Source organism: Babylonia areolata, chromosome 17, assembly GCF_041734735.1.
Source record: "Babylonia areolata isolate BAREFJ2019XMU chromosome 17, ASM4173473v1, whole genome shotgun sequence".
In the NCBI taxonomy this organism is placed as follows: Eukaryota; Metazoa; Mollusca; class Gastropoda; order Neogastropoda; family Buccinidae; genus Babylonia; species Babylonia areolata.
The window spans coordinates 17,624,730-17,647,949 of NC_134892.1; the positions used below are offsets into that span (position 1 = coordinate 17,624,730).

At 38.1% G+C, this 23,220-nt stretch overlaps 1 long non-coding RNA gene across 1 annotated transcript; it reads left to right on the top strand.

The window, feature by feature from the left end:
* The first annotated feature begins 1,976 nt into the window (after positions 1 to 1,976).
* LOC143291696 (uncharacterized) lies at positions 1,977 to 11,656 on the top strand. The gene is made up of 5 exons (XR_013056564.1): positions 1,977 to 4,261; positions 5,851 to 5,896; positions 7,398 to 7,451; positions 8,318 to 8,371; positions 9,650 to 11,656. It is a non-coding gene; the product is annotated as an uncharacterized LOC143291696 (long non-coding RNA).
* The last annotated feature ends 11,564 nt before the right edge of the window (positions 11,657 to 23,220 follow it).

Sequence of the window (23,220 nt, forward strand, 5' to 3'; positions counted from 1 at the left end):
TAGTGTATTGAGATGGATGTATTGTTTTATGGACGGTATTGTGTTGGATGTATGTTTTTTGCGTTGTGTTGGATGTATTGTATTAAGGTGGTTGTATTGTTTGTTGGATGTATTGTATTGTGTATTGGATGTATTGTATTTTTTTCGTACTGTTTTGGATGTATTGCATTATGTTAGATGTATTCTATTGTGTTGTATGTACTGTGTTGTATTATTCGATGTATTGTATTGTGTTGGATGCGTTCCATTGTGTTGGATGTGTTGTTGGATGTATTGTATCGTGTTGTGTTGGAAGTATTGCATTGTGTTGGATGTATTGTGTTGCATTGTCTGGGAAGTTTTGTATTGTGTTGGATGTATCGTTTCATTGTCATCGATGTGTTGGAAGTATTGTGTTGGATGTATTGTATAGTGTTGCATTGTGTTGGATGTATTGTATTTTCTTGGACGTTTAAAAAAATTTTTTTTATTGTTCCATTGTGTTGGATGTAGTGTATTTTGTTGCATTGTATTGGATGTATTGTGTTGGTTGTATTATATCGTGTTGCATTCTTTTTGACTTTTTGTATTGTGCAGATTGTTACAAAGAGGGTACATGGTAAAGCAGGTATCTTCACAAAGAGGGTGAATGGTAAAGAAGGGATTGTCACAAAGAGGGTGAATGGTAAAGCAGGGAATGTCACAAAGGGGGTGAATGGTAAAGCAGGGAATGTCACAAAGGGGGTAAATGGTAAGGTAGGGATTGTCACAAAAAGATTGAATGGTAAAGCAGATTTTCACAAAGAGGGTAAATGGTATAGCAGGTAATATCATAAACAAGGTAAACGGTAAAGCAGGGATTGTCACAAAGAGGGTACATGATAAGGCAGGGATTGTCACAAAGAGGTTACATGATAAGGCAGGGATTGTCACAATGCGTGTACATGGTAAGGCAGGGATTGTCACAATGTGTGTACATGGTAATGCAGGGATTGTCTCAAAGAGGGTACATGGGAAAGCAGGTATTGTCACAAGAGTGAATGGTAAAGCAGGGATTGTCAGAAGATAAATATAGATTGTTACAAAGAGGGTAAATCTGGAACATCTGTTATGGTACTTTTTATGAGATCTGTCCGCTGCTTTAAACCCTTTCGCTGCCAGGAAAATAAGATTTAAGTGAAATCTATTTGCCAGGGTTTTTTTCACAAAAAATGGGTATAAATTTTCAAAAAATTCTGTGCTCTTTGTTATTGGAGAAAGACCCATGAAAGTATATATTTTCTGAAAGTGAAATGAATAAATACAAAACACGTGATGTTTTCCCATTTTATTTATCTTTCGTGACATGCTGTTGTTTTGAAATCAGATACAAATATTAGGTAATTTGCACAAATATATTTTCTGGACAAATGGATATCTGCACACACAAAATCACACTGGAACAACCACAATGTAAAACAAAAGAGGAAAGGCCTTCAAGATTCATTTGCGATACATTTTTAAAAAAAATCTAATCGTTGAAATGTGTTCTGTATTTGTTATTATAAAGCTTCGGGTTAAACCCTAAGCAGTGGTGGCCCCATGATCCTGGATCCTGCTGGTGGTGTCCTGCTCAGCTCTGGTTATGACCCCAGTCATGGCGCTGTACCTCAATGGTCTGCCTGAAAACAAGGAAACTCAAGGCATTTGCGCTGCAGTTATTTGTTCTTCACAATCCACACACACACACGGCATCCATACTGTGCAGTGTGTTTGGGTTAGGAAGGGTTAGGTTGTTAGTGATGGTCAGAGCTCAACACCATGCTGAACTCAGTGCACACATCCACTCAGGGCAACCATCCAGTGAGAGACAGACAAATGGACGGGCACGGGTGCACACACACACACTGGGACAGACAAGACAAAGATAATGGAGAGATAAGGGAGGGTCATCTTAGCTTTTTCAGAGGCCTCTTGAAGTCCTGCGGCATGCTTGTTGACATCACAGATCCCTGATAACATGACCACATACAAATGGTCAGATACATTTAAGACAGTCTGTCAATAAAGTATTTATACATGGTGTCAGGGCTTTCTGGGATCTTGGGAAAGGGAGAGGGGTTTGGTTTTTTTCAAGTAAAAACATATCAAATGAAGCCAATGGTTGAGTTTACAAAACAAGTTATGCTAAAACATTATTGGTACATAGTGCTGCATATTGGATCATTTTGACAACTAGTGCATCATTTTTATGTCTTCTAGCAACAGTTGGCATGTATCATTGCATTTGCTAGCGTTCATTTTTGACATTTCCTAATATATTTGTTTTCTCTAGAGACATCATTCACTTTTGATTTTCATCCCAGAGGTTGCAAGCATCACTAAATTGCAAATGTCTTCATCACATCAGTTGCATTCCATGGCGAACTGGTCACTAACATAGCTCAGTAAGGAGTTCACAGGTCCGTATCACTGTCCTTTGCACCCATTTCTGTATTTGGCGACTTTCTTCCTGTTCATCATCAGGAAGTGCCATGGCAGAATCACGACATTTCCTTTTGATTCAGCGTTTTAAGAATGTAAGTATGCATGCTGTTTCATTTTTGACTCACTTGTGTAAACAAAGTGAGTCTATGTTTTAACCCGGTGTTCGGTTGTCTGTGTGTGTGTGTGTGTGTGTGTCTGTGTGTCCGTGGTAAACTTTAACATTGCCATTTTCTCTGCAAATACTTTGTCAGTTGACACCAAATTAGGCATAAAAATAGGAAAAATCCAGTTCTTTCCAGTCATCTTGTTTAAAACAATATTGCACCTCTGGGATGGGCACAAAAAAATAAAAAATGAAGCCTAATCATATGCAAACTGCATTTACTGTTATATTTATATTTTTTGTAATCTCTAAACTTGGCACTTTGATCTGATATTCTGACCCAACAACAAGAGCAGTCATTATTTTCATTTTTTGTTCGAACAGGAACTTCTTTTGCTAAGCATGGAAGTTTTATTTATTTTGCAAACGTATTGGTGAAGTTAGTAAAAAAGGGAAATTAATCTGTACTTATGCTGGGGGCTTAATTTGCTTTAAACTGATCTTTCTCATCTTAAACATTACATTTTGAAATTATACTCAGTACATAAAAAGCTTGTGTATTTTACTCTCAGTGTACAGGGCTTTCACTATGTTCATTCGCCCAAGTGGTCTTTTTCGGAAAATACTAAAATCAATACGACGAGTGGACTTTATAGATCTGTTGGCTAAGCCCTGAAGTTCATGTGCAAAAAACAATGATTGGGTACACATATTTATACACATTCAAAGCGCGTGCTCATAGGCCTATTCAGTCTTGCGAACGCGAACGACGCCATTTTGTTTCAAGTTGTTGACCTGCCCGTTCAATCCAAAATTCAATTGACATTACACGATAACATGTGATGGAAAGTTGGAGAAGGAGACCGTTAAATATTTATTCAGAGAAAGATTTGTGAACGCCTCATCACTTACTGGATTATGCCCGAAACTGCCATAAAATTATCCACAGAATCAGTCGGTATTCACAGTTAAAAATTGTAACCATGCGAGTTAATACCCTTGAATTGATGAAACAAAAAAAATTCCAGTCTTGACTTTTCTCAAAAAGAAGTCCTTTTCACTTCATACGACGTTTAGAAGTACTTGTACTTGGCTCTACATGTTCTTAGTTTAACAAAATACTCAATTTTCATATCAACTTTAAAACTATAAAACTGGAATGAACATAAAAGAGAAATTTAATCGACCGTGTCAACTGGTGTAACTAAACTTGTACATCTATCTAGATCCAGAGAAAATGGCTAAATGTTGCAGTGTGATTGCGGCGATAGCCACGTCTTCTTTACCAAGGACTTAAAAAATTTTTTTTATTGTCGTTAAAGATTTTTTGAATGCCCAAGATACACCAGAATCATATGATTTGAACAGCGTTCTCACTGCGAATACTGCAAACAATTTATCGCCCTTTAAAAAAAGCATGTTTAAATTAAATACTATATTTTTGAGCGTCAGTACAGGTGGCACGATAGTGCAATGGGTAAGACAGATTCTTCTCATTCGAAAACCTGGGGTTCGCTTCTGCTGTTGGAATTTCTTTTTTTTCTTGTTCTTTTAACCCGAAGTTTTATAATAACATATACAGAACCCTTTTTAACGAATAGATTTTTGGCTCAAGTGTGTAAACAATGTGAGCCTATATCTTTTCTTTGCATTTTTTCCAAATCGTGAAGCATCGTGGGATAGCGTCGCGTCGTTCGATCGAGGATCAAGAAGGTGGGTGGATGTATCAGTGTTTGCTAAGTACGAAGTTAGTGAAAGAAAACGTTAAAAGATGTCTTTTATTGTGTACAAGTTTTGTCAAATGTTTATCTTTATTCAGGTGACTGTTGTGTTACTGCTAGACAGATAGGCATGATGTTAAGAGTAAATGAAAACAGAAGAAATCTGATCGTGTGGGTCGTTTTTTCAACCGGTTTGGCAACCAACCTTCTCTGATAGAAAGCCATGACATTTAATAATAATAATAATTATTATAATAATGATAGTAATACTAATAACATTTTTGTTTCCTCATAAGTTGTGTCACACCGCTAAAGTAATACACACAAAAATCAGTTTGATGATTGTGGCTGTTGAACTCAAGTTGTATGAGATAATATGTCAGTCCATCATGTAACCCCCCCCCCCCGAAAAAAAAAACCAAAAAAAACAACAACAACAAACAAACAAACAAAAACAACTAAAATAATAGATATACATACATATATATATATATATATACATATATATATATATATATATATGTATGTGTGTGTGTGTGTGTGTGTGTGTGTGTGTGTGTGTGTGTGTGTCCAATCTCTGTGAATATGATGCCACATTGAGTAACTGAGCTGGACTTACAACCATGAAATTATTTTATAATGTTATGATTAAAATTTTACTTAGAAATCAGTCATTCTCAGTCTCATTGTTTTATTTCATGCACATTATAAACAAACAAAAACAACATATAATAATGGAAATTATGATAATGGATACTTTTATAGCACACTATCCAGAAATCTGGTGTAGGTGCTGTACAAAAACACTTTTGTTTACATAACACATTAGATCAATGTTACATACACACAACAAAATATCACACACACACACACAGAGACACACACACAATGAATACATACATTTTTACAAGTATGCATTTGCACCTAACACTAACAGCTAGTGAGCTACCCACAACGTATTGTTTTGTCAGCGAGTTTGGCAACCTTCTCTGAGCTATATATATATATATATATATATATATATATATATATATATATATATTTGTCCAAACTCTGTGAATGTGATGCCTCCTTGAGTAACTGGACTGGACTTAAAATGATGAATTTATATTATAATGTTATGATTAAAATTTTAACACTTTTATTTGCATAACACATTAGATCAGTGTTACATACACACAGCAAAATGTGATTCAGTCACACACACACAAACACAAGCACACAAGCACACACACACACACACACACACAAAATGGATACATGCATTTCAACATAACATGTGTACCTAACAGCTACCCACAACACATAGGCACGCACAAATATACATAAACAGATGTGCGTGATGATACCTCTTCCCTATCATCTTTATATATATATATATATATATATATATATGCATATATGTGTGTGTGTGTGTGTGTGTGTGTGTGTGTGTGTGTGTGTGTGTATAGAGAGAGAGAGGGAGAGAGGGGGAGAGAGAGAGAGAGGGAGAGAGAGAGAGAGAGTTTTACATTACACTTACACTAGTTACAGTTTCACGTATATACTAAAATGTAAATTGTTACTGTTTGTGATTGACAGGATATATGACAGGATACATGACAGAGTTGCCCTTTCACTGTGAAAGGTAAGATCTTTTCTCTTTAGATGGCTGGCACAGTACACAACAAATGACTACAGTTTCTGATGTTTAGTGTTTAGTTGAAATATGGCTATGAATAGTATGATCAGTTGATGTGCCTGGCTCTCTCTCCACTTGTCTGTCATTCAGCTCTTGCATAATAATGTGAAATATAATTTTTTATAGAGATAGATACACGTCTCACTCCAACAACAATGCTGCATGCCTTGTGTCAGTTATGACTACGATTGTCGAATGTTGTTGCTGCTTATTTATATATGTTTATGTGTACCTAGTTCATACCAGTTACAGCTTTCCACATAGAACATACATTTAGTAAAACAAAATATGCTATGCCACCTCTCCCTCTTCAACACCCAGTTAAAGTTTATATTAAAATTGTGTGAAATATACTGTGTAGAGTTGGATTGTGTTAAATGTACATATGATATATTACATTAACATACATGTTAGCACACACACACACACACACACACACACATATATATATATGTATAATTATCATTTTACATGATCGACTGACATATCTTATACAAGTTCAACAGCCACAATCATCAAATGGATATTTTGTGCCTATTACTTTAGTTATGTGATACAACTTTTGAGAAAAAAAAGTTATTAGTAAATACTATCATTATCATCATTAAGATTCCTATTAACTGTTACAGTTATAGATCAGACAAGGTTGCCAAACTGGTGGACAAAACTGTGTTGTGGGTTGCTGTTAGTGTTAGGTGCACATGTATGTTAAAATGCATCACGTTTTGTATGTGTGAGTGTTAGTCACATTTTGTTGTGTGTATGTTACTATGTAACATTAATCTAATGTGTTACATATACAAAACACAAAGGTGTTTGTGATTGAGAGGATATATGACAGGATTGAGGATACATGACAGATTTGCCCTTTCACTGTGAACACTGAAAGGTAATATACAAGTTGTAACATGTATGTAGATATATATATATATATAGATAGATACATACATTGATAAATATACATATAAAATATACATGCATGTATATACATATACATGTAAATACACTTGCATAGAATAGATAGATATATAGATAGATATATAGATAATAAGATATATGTGAGTTTTAGGGTACAAATTCAAGTCAATTATAGATTATTTCATGTGGCAGTCTCATTACCTCAAAAAAATGAGAAAATATTTGCTACAGGGACAGACACAGGGCAGCAAAAGGTGGAAAGGTGTCAGTATGTTCCCCTCACCTGCATCATCAGTGAACTTGACCATCATTAACATTATTATTAACTGTTACGGCTATAGATCAGAGAAGGTTGCCAAACAGGCTGACAAAACTGTGTTGTGGGTAGCTGTTAGTGTTAGGTGCACATGTATGTTAAAATGTATGTATCCATTTTGTATGTGTGGGTATGTGTGTTAGTCACATTTTGTTGTGTGTATGTAGCATTGATCTAATGTGTTATATAAACAAAAGTGTTTGTGATTGACAGGATTATATGACAGGATCCATGACAGACTTGCCCTTTCACTGTGAACACTGAAAGGTAAGATCATCTTTTCTCTTTAGATGGCTAGCACAGTATGTAACAAATGACCTCAATTTCTTATATTTAGTGTTTATTTGAAACATGGCTATGAATAGTATGATCATTATCATCATTAATATTATTAATATTAACTGTTACGGCTATAGATCAGAGAAGGTTGCCAAACTGGCTGACAAAACTGTGTTGTGGGTAGCTGTTAGTGTTAGGTGCACATGTATGTTAAAATGTATGTATGCATTTTGTGTATATTCTATATCTTTATTTAAATATACAAGTTGTAACATGTATGTAGAACTTAAATATAGATAGATAGATACATTGATTGATAGATATACATATAAAATACACATGCCTGTATACACATATAGATGTAAAATACACTTGCACATATTTGACAGATAGATAGAGATATAGATAATAAGATATATGTGAGTTTTAGGGTACAAATTCAAGTCAATTATAGATTATTTCATGTAGCAGTCTCATTATCTCAAAAGAATGAGAGAGAAAACATTTGCCATCAGAGTAGACACAGGGCAGCAAAAGGTGGAACACTGCTGTGTGGCACCAATCCTATGTCATCTCCATCTGGAAAGGTGTCAGTATGTTCCCCTCACCTGCATCATCAGTGAACTTGACCATCATTAACATTATTATTAACTGTTACGGCTATAGATCAGAGAAGGTTGCCAAACTGGCTGACAAAACTGTGTTGTGGGTAGCTGTTAGTGTTAGGTGCACATGTATGTTAAAATGTATGTATCCATTTTGTGTGTGTGGGTATGTGTGTTAGTCACATTTTGTTGTGTGTATGTAGCATTGATCTAATGTGTTATATAAACAAAAGTGTTTGTGATTGACAGGATTATATGACAGGATCCATGACAGACTTGCCCTTTCACTGTGAACACTGAAAGGTAAGATCATCTTTTCTCTTTAGATGGCTAGCACAGTACGTAACAAATGACCAAGGTTTCTTATATTTAGTGTTTAGTTGAAACATGGCTATGAATAGTATGATCATTATCATCATTAATATTATCAATCTTAACTGTTACGGCTATAGATCAGAGAAGGTTGCCAAACTGGCTGACAAAACTGTGTTGTGGGTAGCTGTTAGTGTTAGGTGCACATGTATGTTAAAATGTATGTATACATTTTGTGTATATTCTATATCTTTATTTAAATATACAAGTTGTAACATGTATGTAGAACTTATATATAGATAGGTAGATACATTGATTGATAGATATACATATAAAATACACATGCATGTATACACACATATACATGTAAAATACACTTGGCACCATAAAATTTTATCATTACAAAGTTTAAGTGTCCAGTTCAGCTTCAAGTATCTGCCATCAAACGGGTTGATAGATCAGATACATAACAAGTAGAAGTTTACACTCGCATATTAATTGACATTTGATCACATGCAGCCACAGCAGAAGCTTTGGACACTTGTGCATGTTGTTTGCACAAAACAGTGCGTTGCTGTGTTGGCATGCACTTTTTCTGAAATAGATGCCTTGATCAGGAAATTTGGGATTGTTGAAAAAACTTGCTTCACATATATGATGTAGATCTATAGCTCTTTCTCGTGAGATGGTCCATTCTAATTTGAAGATGGTTTTTGGTGTGGAGGGTATACTGCCTTGTACTGGTGTTGTAGGCATGGAATTATGGTTAATCAGCAGACAGTGAAATGTCAATAAAAATTGTAGCATAAGAAGAAGACCAGATTTAAATGCTTAAACATAATCCATTGTTTTACTTTTTTTTCTTTAAATTGCAAACTATTCAGTAAACATTAGTGCTAATATATTGTGTTTTACAAAGTGAGCTTCACATTGGTTTGTATATGACATTCTGACAAATGAATACATGAATAAACTTGATATGTTACTACCCCATGGAACTGATACCTTGTCGTGGTGGGGTAGCTTGAGTGCTTCAGTGACCTGTCGAGCTATGTCATTTGATGTGTCACATGCCTGGTAGGGCCTCCCATGCTGGACAGGTTGTGGGTATTTGTTCCACAAACTATACCAGCTGGCATGATGCACGCATTTTTGGGTTTCCCTTGCTGAAAAGGTTGTATGGTAGAAGCCCGACAAAATTCAGTTGCAAACACATGTCTTTGCATATTTATCTCTTATGACTGACAATTCGTCGCCCTTCTGTTTCAGGAAATGGACATCAGCTAGGACAGGAACAACAGAATCTTCTGTGAGAAAACCTGTATGCTTTTGATCTAAATAAACACAATACAATACAACATCATAAGCCTCTGTTGCTTGATCAGTTGATGTTTGGTTTGTTGAAGGTGCTGTTTGTGTGCTCCTGTGGGGATGTCAGGGACTCTTTCCATTAAAATACAATGCCCACCCTCTGGAAACCCTCTCCTGAAAATTTATCATTTTATATGTCACTTTTCCTTTTCTGTCATTTATTACTTCAGCCATGCTATTCATTCCCATCCATTTTTTTCAAGATAGCCATGATTATTTATTTTTCTGGACTTCATAATTGTGCATTCTTGCAAAGCTGTATTCAAATTTGGACCTAGGATATACGAGTTGCCTGCTGGCATTTTTTTTTTTTTGTTTTCTATGCCTGTTATGTACAATTTGCGTATTATGTATAATTATGTCAATGTTCAGGTTTGATTGGTTTACTCTATCGATAGATTAATGGAAAGGCCAATTTGATGCATGTAGTTATATGTGCATGCATATGACTATTCATGCACACACACACACACACACACACACACACACAAAATCCCTCCCCCCACACCCCTTTTTTTTTTATATATACAAGATCAAGATCAATATTATATGACACACAGTCACACACAAATTGGTTTTTTTTTTTTAATGGCTAACTCATGTTCAAGATTTTAAATCCCAAAACTAAGTTCATGGCAGAAACTATATTACATATTTAATTCAGCATTTTTATGAATGAGAAGTAGCCAAAATGAAAACCATCACTGTGGTGATTGATATTCAGTGTCCCAACACATTTACCACTCTGAATAAAGTCCACAACTTGCTGCAACACAAGCAGCCATTACTTACATCTAACCGAAGTCATGCTTACCAAAAATAAACAACAAAAATCAATAATAATAATGATATTAAAATAAGATAAATGAAGATATCTTATTTTAATATCTAACCAAAGTCACACCTACCAAAAAAAAAAAGAAAAAAGAATGATATTAAGATAAATAAATGAAAACAAGAACATCACTACAGTTAAAGCATTTCAGCTAAAAAGCTGGCCCAGTGCTTCCCTCATTGAACGACAAGCAACCTCCAGGTTGATGACCACTCCCTCCAACCACCTGAGCTCATCTTCTTCCACCACCAGTCAGTCATTTCAGAAACCATTTCCATCAGTACATTCAAAATGTCAGTTTCTCAAGATGGTGGCATTAGAACAAACTCATATATGTGCTAAACCACGTCTACCACACAGATGCCTGATCAGCAGCATAACCCAATACATCAGGCTTTGAGTGCATGCATATGTTTGTGTACCTATCGGGGTAGATTTCGTCTGCACAACTTTTGCCAGAGGACAAACACTTATGTTGCCATGGGTTCATTTTCTGTGTGCAGTATGCTTCCTGCACATTAGATTGGTGTATCGTTGCATGATTTTAAATAAAGTATGAGAAGACGGATGAGACATGGATTTCAAACTCGGACTGTCACGGTTAACAGTGTAAACGCACACTGTCTCTCTCTCTCTCTCTCTCTCTCTCTCTCTCTCTCTCCATTGTCAATCACAGAGTATTGGGAACCGGGCTTTCACCAACATACACATATTTCATAAGGACATGGAGTGATTACCAGGTATATAATATACTTGCAATTTTCCTTTCTATGCATTGAACCAAAAAGTTGTCATTTGGACAGGATTCACACATGAGCCATGAAGGCTTTGCCTCTTGTTCAAGTGAATCACAAGTGAGTCTTGAAGGCCTTGCCTCTCTTGTTTTTTAATGGATTACAGACACTTGTATCACGAGTTCCTGTTGGCTACCTGCCAGAAATTTAATGTCATCTGCAGAGCCTATGTTTGTGCTAGTTCTTCCCATGCTGACTGATATAATTTTCAAGTGAGTCAAAGCTATGTTACACTTCCTGAAATCCACATCATTTCTGGTTGAAAGTATAGTCTCATTTAGATAGTAATGCCTCACCTGTTGGAGTCGGAGGCTCCATCTGTCTCAAACCCACTGGCAGTGGCGGTGTCGTGTCGACGACCTCTGTCCCTCTGGACATATATTTTTTCATCAGTAACATTTATGACACATACTTCATTTCGATAGTTAAACCTACTTAATTTCGTTTTTGACAGTTTCAAGGAAAAACCTGCCAAAAATTATACCTATCAATATTACTTCACAATTTAATTCCTTTTATTTTGACAAGATAAATATCCATTGGTTGAGAAAATCTTACAAAAAAATTCTTAACATTTTCAACTTTTCTGTAATCTCCCACCATTCTATTCCATATACAGAATCTGCCAAAGTTGGGTCAAAATCCTCAAATTTTGTTTACAAAAGATTCAGGTCATGCTTTATCCCAGTTTCATTTTCTAAAATAGTTACACACACTTGTACGATGAGTTCTTGCTCACTGCCTGCCAGACATTTAAGGTCATCTGCAAAGTCTGTGTTTGTGGTGGTAGTTCTTCCAATGCTGACTGCTCATGAGTCACTCAAGTTAGTCAAAGCTATGTTACACTTACAGAAATCCACATGATTTTTAGTCAAAGTACAGTCCAATTTTGATAGGAATATCTCACCGGTCGGTGTCGGTGGCCACATCTGTCTGGAACCCACTGGCTGTGGCGTCCTGGGTGCTGGCATCGGCAGCGTCCTCCCCGATGCTGGTGTAGGCGTCCTCTGTCCCCCTAGACATACATTTTTTCGTCAGTAACATTTATGACTGATAAATTTCAATAGTTAAACGCTCTTACTTTCAGTTTTTGACAGTTTTAAGGAGAAAAGAGCCAAAAATGACACCTATAATTACCTAACATTTCAACTTCTTTTATTTTACCAAAATAAATATGCGTAGTTTGAAGAAATCTGAAAACTGATTAATCTGCTTTGATGCTTTGGGATTTAAATTCCTAACATTTTCATCTACATTGTGATCTCCCACCATTCTCTTCCATTTTTAGAATCCACAAAAGATAACACAAAATCCTAGAAATTTGTTTACAAAAGATTCAGGTGATGTTTTAACCAAGTTTCATTTTTTAAGTTACAAATATTTAAATGTGTTCTTGCTCACTGCATGCCAGACAGTCATCTGCAAAGCCTGTCTTTGTGGTGGTTCTTCCAATGCTGACTGCTGACATGATCTTCAAATGAGTCAATCAAAGCTATGTTGAAATGAAATGAAATGATGGTGCTTTGAGCCTCGCCGACCACTAAGGCCATCTCAAGGCTATCGCCGCGTTAATAACTACTACAAGGGTAAAAAACAAAACGAGTCACCACTTCAAACTTTCCACTCCAAAGTTAAAAAAAAAACTTCCATAGTTTAAAACCTTCAAATCTCGTTAAAAATGTTCACTTCTTTTAAGAAGTCCATCAGCACCCACGGAGGGACATCACGAAACAAGGTCTTCAAAGAAACCGCCGTGTAATGTCTGTGTCTAACGTCATGCAGATCCCAACAGTCAAGGAGCACATGTTTCACGGTGAGAGGCTCATCACAGGGAATACATCGAGGGGCCTCTTCCCCCTTCAACAAGTAAGAATGAGTAAAAAAAAGTGTGCCCCGCATGCAGTCTGCACAGCATAGACTCCTCCTTTCTGTTCTTCACCCCTGAAGGGAGGGTCTCTTTTAGGTCTGGACGGATCTGAAAGAGCTTGTCCATCTGGGTGTTCTACTCCTCTTGCCAAAGATCCTTAACATAAGTGTTCACCTTCTGCTTCATGTCTGTGTATGGTACAAAGGATCTGGATAATTCTTTGCAGCGTTCCTGGCCAGCAGGTCTGCCCTTTCGTTACCACGAATGCCAACATGTCCGGGAACCCAGGCCAACACAACCTCGTATCCTTTCTTCGTTGCAAGAGTAAAAGCTTCATAAAATTCCAGCAGTTTGGGATGAGTGATATTCCTGCAGGCGATCGCCTCCAGGGCTGACAAGGAGTCGGAAAAGATCATGAATCTCTTTTGTTTCAAAGAGAACCATTTTTACCGCCAGAACCAGTGCGGTCAGTTCCGCAGTGTACACTGAGCTGTCAGAATGTGTTCCGCTGAGGGCCGGTCAGGAAAGGCGGGACAGAATGCAGATGCAGCGACTCCGTCCTCTGACTTGGAACCGTCAGTGAAGATTCTTTTGAAAAGTGGGAAATTTGTGGCAGAGTTCCGAAAAGAGGCCAGAGAACTGGTGGAGTCTTTACGGTACGAGGCCAGATCGAATCGGACCTCAGGTGTTCTAAAGGTCCACGGAGGGCTGTCGGGGAACTTGGAGAAATCTGAGATGCATCTGAGATGCCACTGACATCCAGATCGGCATTTTCTGTGTGCGGGTGAATGCAGAGTCCAAGAGGAGGGATGCAGTTTGGGTTGTCTTTAAATTTCTTGTCGAAAGGGTTGTTAAATACGGCGTCGTAAGCAGGGTTTGTAGGTTCAGAAAACAGTTTCAAGTAATAATTTAGGGTCAGCTTCAATCTGCGGTTGGAGAGAGGCGGTTCCCCCGCCTCTGCATACAGGCTGTGCACAGGGGTGGTGCGGAAAGCACCTAAACTGAGACGGAGCCCTTGGTGGTGTATAGGGTCCAGCAGTTTCAGGTAAGACAGTCTGGCCGAGCCGTATACTACACTTCCGTAGTCCAGTTTGGACCGTACCAGGGCTCTGTAGAGGTGCAAGAGAGTTCTATCGGCACCCTAGTCCGTGTGTGCCACCGCTCGGATGATGTTCAGGGCTTTCTGACAAGACATTTTCAGCTGTTTGATATGGCTGAGGAAGTTCAGCTACTGATCAAAAACGACCCCTAAAAATTTGGCTTCCTTGGTGGATTTTCCCAGACGGATTTCAGGGTCCGGATAGAACTGGTGAAAGTTGTGAAAAGGAATACTCAGTTTTGGAGGACGAAAAGGTGAAACCATTCTTGTCTGCCAAACACAAAGCTATGCTACGCTTCCTGAAATCCACACGATTTCTAGTTTAAGTACACTCTGACTTGATAGGAATATCTCACATGTCGCCGTCGGTGGCTCCATCTTTCTCGAACTGACTGGCAGTGGCATCCTGGGTGCTGGCATCGGTGCCCTCTGTCTGGACATATTTTTTCATCAGTAACATTTATGACTGATAATTTACTTACTTTCAGTTTTTGACAGTTTCAGGAATATTCTATGAATATCTATCAATTCAACTTCTTTTATTTTAAAAAAATTAATGAACATGCGTAGTTTGAAAAAATCTGAAAACCGACTGATCTGCTTTGAAACTTTTGGATTCAAATTCTTAACATTTTCATCTCCATTATTATCTCCCACCATTCTATTCCATTTTTTAGAATCCACCAAAGATAACACAAAATCCTCAAAATTTGTTGACAAAAGATTCACATAATGCTCGAAGTTTCATTTTCTAAATTAGTTACAGACACTTGTACGATGAGTTCTTGCTCACTGCTTGCCAAACATTTGTCATCTGCAAAGCCTGTCTTTGTGGTGGTGGTGGTGGTTCTTATGCCCACTGCTGACATGATCTTCAAGTGAATCAGTCAAAGCTAGGTTACACTTACTGAAATCCCCTCGATTTTTAGTCGAGTACAGTCTGATTTTGATAGGAATACCTCACCTGTTGGTGTCGGTGGCCCCATCTGTAAGGAACCCACTGAAAGTGGCGTCCTGTGTGCTGGCATCGGTAGCGTCTTCCCTGATGCTGATGTAGGCATCCTCTGTCCCCTTAGACATATATTTTTTCGTCAGTAACATTTTATGAGTGATAATTTTAATACTTAAACACACTTTCAGTTTTTGACAGTTTTAAGGAAAAAAGAGCCAAAAATGACACCTATAATTATCTAACAATTCAACTCCTTTTATTTTACCAAAATAAATATGTGTAGTTTGAAAAAATCTGAAAACTGATTAATCTGCTTTGATTCTTTTGGATTTAAATCCTAACATTTTCATCAACATTGTAATCTCCCACCATTCTATTCCATTTTATAGAATCCACCTAAGTTGTCAAATAATCCTAAAAAAATTTGTTCACAAAATATTCAGGTCATGCTTTATCCAAATTTCATTTTCTAAATTAGTTAACACACACTTGTATGATGAGTTCTTGCTCACTGCCTGCCAGACATTTAAGGTCATCTGCAAAGCAGTGTTTGTGGTGGTGGTTCTTCCAATGCTGACTGCTGACATGATCTTCAAGTGAGTCAGCCAAAGCTATGTTACACTTCCAGAAATCCACATGATTTCTAGTTTTAAGTACAGTCTGATTTTGACAGGAATATCTCACCTGTCAGCGTCGGTGGCTCCATCTGTCTGGAACCCACTGGCAGTGGTAGCGTCCTCCCCAGTGGTGGCATTGGCACCCTCTGTCCCCCTGGACATATATTTTTTCGTCATTGACACTTATGATAGATACTTATTTTAATAGAAACACAATTTCGCGTTTGACAATTTAAAAAAAGAAAAGAAAAAAAAAGCCAAAAATGATACCTATAAATTTTTAACAATCCAGCTTTTACTTTGCCAAGATAAACAATTATTCACAGTTTGAAAAAATCTAAAAACTGATTGATCTGCTTTGGTGTTTTTTGGATCTAAATTGTTAATTTCATCTGCACTGTTGTCTCACACCATTCTATTCCACTTTTTACAATCCAAGGTGTCAAATTCCTGAATTTTTGTTTACAAAAGATTTAGATAGTTTTATCCCAGTTTCATTTTTTTTTTAAAGTTACAGGCATCCATATGAGTTCCTGCCCACTGTCTGCCACACATTCACTGTCATCTGCAAAGCCTAAGCCTAATATGATTTCTATTCAGTGAATATATTTTGCCCTGGCCAAGCCCTTCCGTGCTTACAAATACCAGTAGGGTTGTTTCATGGGCTACCATGCCATGTTTGTGCACTGGCACTACCTGCAACTTACATATTTTCATTCCGAGTTTGTAAATGTACAAAGAAAGCCAGTATTTCCTGTACTTGTAGGATTTTATGTTCTGTAATATGTGTTAATGATCTGAAAGTGAGTGGGTTTTTTTAAATATGTGTATCCATATTTACTCTACCAATATCAAATAATTGTACTGTCACATCAAAGCCAAGGATGTGAGAAAAAAACATGCCAAATATTTCTGAGATATCTCAATAACTGAATGAGCAGTGAACTGTTCAGTGAACATACCAAGGAAAGCAGTATTTTGCCCTGGCACGCAGTAATACCAGTAGGGTTGTTTCATGGGTTACCATGCCAAGTTTGTGTACTGGCACTAACACCGAGTGATGTATTTTCATTCTCAGTAAATGTACAAGAAAACCCATTTTTCCAGTACGTTTGTTGTTTTATGGTCAGGAGTGTGTGAGTGTATGTTCCGAAAGTGTGTGTGTGTGTTTTTTTTGTTTTGTTTTTTAAATATACATTACCAAGGATAACACAAAAATTGGAAACATCACAACATAATGCTGTCACTTCACTACCAAGGGTATGAGGGAAAACATGCCAAAAATCTTTGAGATACCCCTATACATGAATGAGCAGTGAAAACTGGTGAACCTACCCAAAAAAGCTAAAATTAGGCCTGGCACACAGCAATCCAAAAAGGAAATTTTCTATCTGGCAGGAATGTCAGACCCCTGCCGGAGTCTGCACTAGTTGGGTCACGGTTAAGTATGTGTAATTAAAAGGGCTATTTACTGTGGCAGTGAAGGGGTTAAGTACAGTCTGATTTTGATAGTGCCTTACCTGTTGGCGTCAGTCTGTCTTGTCTGTCTTTACATCTAGTCAAGGCACAAGACCTGATTTTGACAGCTGTCCCTCACCCTAAAGTAGTGGTGGCCCCATGATCCTGGATCCTGCTGGTGGTGTCCTCCTCAGCTCTGGTTATGACCCCAGTCATGGCGCTGTACCTCAATGGTCTGCCTGAAAACAAGGAAACTCAAGGCATTCGCGCCGCAGTTATTTGTTCTTCACAATCCACACACACACACACACACACACTGCCTACTGGCAGATGAATTTCAACTGCAGTAAAAGTTCTCTCAGTGACTGAAAAATGTGAACCAGAAGTTTCAGCAACACTGTTACGCCAAAGACGACAACTTGTGGCGCAAAACAGCATACTGGGGCATCTATGGATGATGCCTCCAGTCCAGCAACATTGCCTACCGAGACTGACCGGCAAGACAAGCAGCAGCTGACCGTCCCGGCAGTGATATCTTCGCCGGCCGCAGTGCAGTCTCCATCGACATCTGCGGTGTGCGGGAGTGCAGATGCCCTTGCGGAATTGCGTGAGGTGATTATGGCACTGTGTGGACGGATTTCACTGCTTGAGGGAGCGATCGAAGGGCAAAAGAAGACAACTTACATCAGACTGGCTGGTGTTCCCATGGAAACCTGAGGGACACAAACCGACTCCTGCACTTCAACAGCACCAACATATACAGAGGCAGTGAGGTCGGGTCCCTCTGCCACACCAGGGCAGCTGTCCACACAGAGAGCCTCACACCACCAAAAAGTAGGCAGAATACAAAAGCAATGGGCCCAAATCGAGAGGAAAAAGTTGCCAAGCCCAAGAATGATGTCAATTTATCAACCACGCAATATGCGAGAAATGACGTAAAACCCAAACAAAAGAAACTTTTAAACTCAAAAAAGAAATCAAATGAAAACAAACAAGAACTTCCGACAACCCTGATTCTTCACGATTCAGTCATGAATGGTGTAGAAAGAAATCGGCTTGGGCATTCATACTGGTTCCATGCATCAAAGAAACGAACCCCCACAGTGAGCGCTGCGCAACAATGCCTACAAGAACTTGGCTCTGGTGAAAAACAACCCGAAGCAGTGGTCATTCATTGTGGCATTAACGACCTGAAAACAGCTGACCCTGAAAAATCATGTAAATCTAGTGCACGTCTTGAACGACACGGTGAAAAAAACACCCAACAACGAAAATTGTCCTAAGTAAAATTACGGTCGTGATGAACGCACAGAAATGAAACATCAGCTGTTCAACGCAATGCTAACTTCCGAGCTTTATGACGAGAAAAACATTTCTTTTGTAGATAACACCAACATAAAACTTCATCACCTGCGGGACAATTTGCACCTCACGAGGAAGGGGACCAGTCTACTGGCAGGGAACGTGGGGCGTGCTGTCAGGGACCTGCTGTGGGAGACTCCCAGGAGACCTGCCCGACCAGCACATCGCTATCAACACCATGCCTACCCTGCCTTCCCCCAGCCCAAATGGTACAACCCATTCAGCAACCTGATAGACTGGTCTTCATACTGATCACTGGCAAAACTTTTACTTGTGTTCAGATTTGATTTATTCCCACGTGAACACCAGGACACTCTGCTGTGAACTGTTCTACTATTTAATCTCTGTTTTCAACACTCTAATCATCCATACATACTCGTTTAGTTTATTGATTCATAACCTACCAATTCTTTTTACTTATTATTAGTGTTATTATTTAGTTTAATATATTTTTGTGTTCCATAAAATTAGTTAACTTTCTGGAACTGTGAGAGACAATCACTGAACTTTCTCGAACAATGACGGTCGACAACAACCTAATTGTGTTTCAGTGGAACTGTCGATCTATTGGTACAAACTGATCACTTAGTGCAACATCTGGCAAATCATAACTATCATTTGCTTGCACTTCAATCTCTAAATGTTGAGAGATAAAACTACCTAAATTTGGTCACTATTACTTTCCACCATTACATCAAAAGGTGGATACCAATGAGAAAATCAGCACAGCGATATACATTCGAGAAGGGGTCAAGTACACTCCATGCCCCAGCCCTGTTCCACATACAAATATTCATTCTTGTGCTGTAAAAGTCCAGTTTAATTCTTCACTCTTAACTGTCATATCTGTATACCTACCTCAGGGTCCAAATGACTTTAATACAGACTGGATTCAAACCTTACAGACAGACCAGGACAAAAAAGTTCTCATCACGGGAGACTTAATGCACACTCGCCATTTTGGGAGAAAGGCTGCCAGTCGATCACTAGCAATCGTTTTATTGAAAACATTGTGGATGCTTCTCTATACGTACTTAACGATGGCAGAATAACACGTGTCCCAGACAATCCAAGTCACTGAGCAACTGCCATACTTGACTTACTTGACTTATTCCTCTCGATTCCGTGGGGAACATAGGGCTGCAACAACACTCCTCCAACGCACCCGGCTCTGGCTGGTCCTCTTCAGTTCGGCCCACGTCATTCCGGCCGCCCTTGTCTCTGCCTCAATGCTTCTCCGCCAGGTCTGCTTCGGACGGCCAACTTTCCTTTTCCCCTGTGGGTTCCAATCAAGAGCCTGTCTTGTGATGTTTGTTGCAGGCTTGCGTAGTGTATGGCCTATCCATCCCCATTTCCGTTTCTTGATTTCCGTTTCCAGTGGGGCCTGTTTTGTCATGTTCCAAAGTTCTTCATTGGAGACAACCTCTGGCCATCTGATGTTCAGGATGTTTCTTAGACATCTGTTGGTGAATGTCTGAAGCTTGTGGGTGCTGGTCTTTGTCACTTTCCACGTCTCTGAGCCATAGAGTAGAACCGACTTCACGTTGGTGTTAAAGATCCGGATCTTGTTGCGGATTGAGAGGGCTGTCGATCTCCAGATTGGTCGAAGGGTGTTGAAGGCGTGTCTTGCTTTGTTGATACGGCTCTTGATGTCTTTGTCCGTCCCCCCGTCTTTGCTGACATCACTGCCTAAGTAGACAAACTTGTCAACCTCCTTGATGTTCTCTTGATGTAGTTGCACTGGATCGTGCTTCTTGTTGTTGACCCTCATGACCTCTGTTTTCCCAATGTTGATTTGGAGCGTCTTCTCCGCTTCTTCTGCCACACAACATAGTTTCTCCGCTTTCACCAGCTCGCGTCATGGGCTCTGCAACTGCCATAGATCTTACTTTAATCTCACCAGATCTGGCTCCAACATGTGACTGGCATACACTGAATGACACTCTTAATAGTGATCATTTGCCTATTATCACAAGGCTTGAATCAAAAATCTCAGTCGATAGATCCAACCGAGGATAAAATTCCAAAATTTAAGTACAGGCTTGCGAACTGGGATAAGTTAACAGAAGTTTACTTTCATCGTTTCAAATTAACCAACATAAAAAATACAGATGTCAAGAGTTTATATTCGATATTTACAAATGCAGTCATCACCGCTGCAAATGAATCTATTCCAAAGTTCAAATCGGTTAAAGATCATAAGCACTCTGGTAACATCTGGTGGAATGAGGCTTGTGAAGCAGCAAAGAAAGAAAAGAAGTCAAAATTTAAAATATACTTAAAAGTACAATCCCCCCCCAAATCGTTCAGAGATGAAAAAAGCTAAAAATAAAGCAAATAGTGTTAACGCACAAGCAAAAAGGCAGTACTGGTCGTCTTTCTGCACAAATGAAGTTTTCAATCACAAAGATATGCAAAAGGTATGGGGAAAACTAAAAACAATGAAAAATGGAATATATTTACCACAATGCCCTATTAAACTGGACCATACAGATCTACCTTCAAATATTGAAAAGGCAGAGGTTTTTGCTGACATGTTTGGTAATCATAGTAGAAACACTGGTTTGTCAGAAGAAAATAGAAAGTATAGAGAAAGCCAAGAGAAAAATGAAGCATACCAAGATTCAGAGAGCGTAAATCACCTATATATAAATAGTGAAATAACACCAGATGAAATAAAGGAATGTCTCAAATCTCGGCAGTAAAAAAAAAAAAAAAAAAAAAAAAAAAAAAAAAAAATCAGTTGGTTTAGACGTAATTTCAAACGAAATGTTGAGACATTTGCCTGGAAATTTGACTGATTTCTTACACTTAATTTTAAAGAAATGTTGGTCTGATGGTGACATTCCTCTTGTATGGAAACAATCGTCGTCCCTATACACCAACAGGGCAAACACAGAACAGATAAAAACAGTTACCGACCAATTGCCTTAACATCGCATGTATGCAAACTAATGGAAAAAATTGTTCTAAAAAGACTTGTTCATTATTGTGAGAAGTATAGTTTAATTCCTATAAACCAAGCTGGCTTTAGAAAAGGTAGATCCTCCACAGAACATCTAGTCAAACTGACTTACAGGTAAAGCAACAGTTTGCAAGGCGAAAAAACGTACTAGCGACTTTTTTTTTATGTGAAAAAAGCACACGACCAAGTGTGGCGCGCTCAACTTTTATATAAACTGAAAAATATCGGTATCACAGGCAACATGTATGATTATATTAGGTTTTTTATCAGATAGATCTATACAAGTAAGAATAGGAAATACCTACTCAAACCCCAGATAATTACACATGGTGTTACCACAAGGATCAGTAATTTCGCCGATTTTATTCAATATATTATTAGCAGATCTACCTAACAAGCTAGCTAAGATACAGTCTTGGTTCAATTTGCTGATGACATTTGTTTATGGATGAAGGTGACAATGAAAAATAAAACGCCTACTAGGACATTGAATTACAAAGAAACTATACCAGTGGGAACTTGATAAAATCAGCAACTTTATGACAGAAAATGGCTTATTGTCCTTAGAAAAAACAAATATGCTATTTAATACAGGATCAGACCCAGAAAAGCTCCCCGTGTTTACAATATATGGTACTATCATCAGATATACACAATCTGTTAAATTTTTGGGAGTCTTTCTTCAAAGCTTTCGTGGAATGATCATATTGACTATATACTAAACAAAGCATGAAAAGGTCTAAATTTCCTTAAAATAATTTGTAAACAGCACTGGGGGCAAGATACCAAAGCGTTGATATCTCTCGCTACCTCCCTCGTACGTTCACGCTTGACATACGCTCAAGAGGTATTTTTCAGTGCTCCACTGCATTTGCTAAAGCTGCTGCAAAGCATCGATTGTAAGGCTTATAAACTTGCTCTAGGTGTGCCCATTCTTACATCAAATTTAGGGACTTACAGAGAAGCAGGTGTTTTATCTCTTGATGAACAAAGGAAAGCTTCAGCCGTGAAATTATCAAATCTTTCGCCTATGAAACATTTTCAAAAGAAGTTAATTTGAGTTCACAAAAAGATTTTGCTAAAAGAGCTAAGACGATACAGTCTATGACATCCATTAATACATTTGCATCAGATATTAGTGCTACGGAATCAAAAGACAAGCAAATTGCAAAAGTACCTACTTTTTCACCAGTCCCTGAATGGGAGCAGTGTAAAGCTACCTTTGACATGGATTATACAGATTTATCCAAGAACCAGTCACCATTTTTGTTAAAACCTGAAGTGCTCTCACATATAGAAAATCAATATCCAAATTATCTAAAAATATACACACAGATCTGTTCTAGAAGATGGTAATTCAGGAGCGGCTTTTGTAATTCCTTCATTGAGAATAGAAAAATTATACTACATTGGTAGACAATATTCCATTTTCACAGCTGAACTTATAGCCATACTTATGGCCTTAAATTATATTTCAGACATTCCGAAAACTGTAAGTGAAATTTTAACTATGTGTAGAC